Consider the following 3,309-nt stretch of genomic DNA (forward strand, 5'->3'; position numbering starts at 1 on the left):
TCACTCGTGCTTCGCCTTCACGAAAATATCGACATTCTGTCATACTCGTAAAATGTATGTTAATATATATATTCAACGGGAAACCATTCAATACCCTCTAAATACTTCACAGGGATAGGATTTGATGAGTATTAAAGATATGTTCGTATATATATATCCCCCCTAGTTGGTACGGTATGTGACATCTAGCATTTTAACGAATTAAAACATTAACAAGATTGGACAAAGACAAAATAGATAACCCTGTAACCAAAGGGTATTACATCGCTGAGTATCTGACTTGTATGTGTGTTATAGACTATTACACACATAATGTTGATGTCACGTGACTTGTATGTGTGTTATAGACTATTACACACATAACGTTGATGTCATATGACTAGTATGTGTGTTATAGACTATTACACACATAACGTTGATGTCATATGACTTGTATGTGTGTTACAGACTATTATACACATAACGTTGATGTCACGTGACTTGTATGTGTTATAGTGACAGACTATTATACACATTATACAATTATTGCCCTTGTTCCGGGTTGACATGAATATTTGACCACCCGAGAGGTGTCATGTCACCCGAGGGCGTAGCCCGAGGGTGACATGACACCTCAAGGGTGGGCAAATATTCATGTCAACTCGGAACAAGGGCAGTAATTGTTTTATTATACCGAAAAAAACATAAGTGAATTAATTTTGGTATCAATAAGTTTATTTATTACTATCAACAGTTTTTAAGAAAAGTTTTTAAGAGGTACCCCATCGTCTTTCTGGACCCGGCATAAAATTCTCCCAGTTGAACTTTCAATGTATGGACGTCGAAGTTTTCACAATCCTTTGGTCTAGGCCTACCTGTTGCAGATAGGAAATGTCTAAAGGAATCCACGGCCACATTGGTGACCCTTTTGGTGTTTTTAGAATCCTTTTCTTGCAATAATTTCGCCAATTCCTCCTCTGTTGGCAGACGATAGCGTCCGCCGGCAGCCATTGTTGTTGTCAAGCAGAATACTCGGAACTTCTCTGATTCGACTACTTTTGAAGACGTTACGGAAGAGAGTTCCGAGTTGGGGCTCACGAGAGGGTGACATAACGATTTTGGAGGGCTCACGAGAGGGTGACATAACGAATGTTTTTAATCACGTGACATGGTTTTCACTAATCAGAAGCTGTGATACAAGTCTGAGGTATAATAAAACGTTGATGTCATATGACTTGTATGAGTGTTATAGACTATTATACACATAATGTTGATGTCACGTGACTTGTATGTGTTATAGTGACAGACTATTACACACATGACGTTGATGCCACGTGACTTGTATGTGTTATAGTGACAGACTATTATACACATAACGTTGATGTCATATGACTTTTATGTGTTATAGTGACAGACTATTACACACATGACGTTGATGTCACGTGACTTGTATGTGTTATAGTGATAGACTATTACACATATACATAATGTAATGCAGGTATCATCATGTTTTTCAGGCGTTTTTCTTCACGCGATTACCTGCTATGAATACACAATCGACAAACAGTGCGTTTTTTTCCGCATGACTTGCTTAAACTATAGATCTATAAACTAATTAGCATATAGATATCTGCTTAAACTCAGAAATATTTGACTGTCGCCTGTTGAGAGACTGATAGCTTCATAGCGGAAATATTAAAAGATGTACATTTAAGCAATGAACAGTGGTTTAGATGTTGTTATAGTTAATATGGCAGGAAGATGTGTTGTGGACCAATGCCACGTGAACCCTAACTGTACCTGCCCACCATACGCTGTATCTTGCTGCCATATCGACTATAACAACATCCACTGTTCAATACCCAAATTTCCATTGCCCCACAATTATCGTCAATTTTGAAAACTGAATAAACAAACAAAAAATACCACTAGGCACTGGATGTTCCAGGCGTATGGTGGTGGCAACTGTTAGCATTGATCATTGGATATCTAGGACTAGAAAAAAAAAAGACATATCACATGTATACGGTTAAATTAAAAACCTGTCCTTTTGTTATGCAGGTACAATGAGAAAACCCATCGGGGCCTCTATACATATTAGCCCCTTTCCAAAAAAAAAAAAAAAAAAAATGAAATGAAATAATTAGCCTATCAACAACAGAGGATTGGCAGCAGGTCATCTGATAGTACTTTTTTGTGACCCGTTGGGATGGGGAACCCAGTTTGTCTCTGATGCTAAGATTGTCTCTTATCAAATTAATTGATAACTGCTACAGTTTAGGTATTCAATTAATTTGCAGCAGTAATGTTTGTAGAATTTAGGTAATAAGTTTATTGTACATGAACAGACAATATATTGTCTAATAACTGGTCTTCTGTAATTATGTATGGCTTTTCCTCAACCGAATTACATCAAATGGTTCTTTAAAGGTTTAGTCTACATAACAAGGAACTGAGTCAAGTCAAGGTATTGTAAGTGGCATTTGCTTGCCATTCACACAGTTTTCACAGATCTTTGGATCCAGCATCCGTTCTCTTTGATATTTAGATTTTCAAACTCATGTTATTTCAGATACCTTGTCAAATAATTCAGTATCTGACAATAATTTGTATCTTGCAACGCTGCAACTTGTTAGTGATTATACATTATACGTCGTTGTACTGCATTATCTTATTATTGGTTAGAATCACGTCACTTGATATATACTGTCTGCCAGTGTCTGGTGATAATGAATAAACTTGTACATTATGGATAAGATTAACTCATTATTGTCCAACTAATCAAGTATCTACCTGGTATATATATTTTTTCTTGCACGCAATATTTAGTCCAGATTTGTCAATTATCATGCAAACTTCAACGACGTAATAAAAATGAGTTAACATGCTATAGAATCTAGATTATTCTTTATATATTACGTTTAATTATATAAATGGACTTTGATCTGAATATAGATGCATATATTGCCTGTGTTCAGAATAAAGTAAGTTCAAAAGGAATCCGCATTTTTTTTTATATCTATAGGCCTATTTGATATAAAACATCTTCAAGCATCCGTTGGCAGGACATGACATGTCAGCCTGCATGCACCCTGTGTATGTATAGCTTACACATTGAACTTAGTACTGCCATTCATTTACAGGTCAAAAATGACTACTTACGAAGGTAGCATCGACAAATAACAACTAAAACACACACAAATATTATCTGTGAATCTAATTTACTATGCTACTATCACTTTGAATAAAGAGGTGATATTCCTCCAATCAACGACGAGTATTTTATTTACGTCTTCAGAAATTATGCAAATTTATAGAACTTCCGGCGTA

The sequence above is a fragment of the Pecten maximus genome, chromosome 17 (genome assembly GCF_902652985.1).
Source record: "Pecten maximus chromosome 17, xPecMax1.1, whole genome shotgun sequence".
Lineage (NCBI taxonomy): Eukaryota > Metazoa > Mollusca > Bivalvia > Pectinida > Pectinidae > Pecten > Pecten maximus.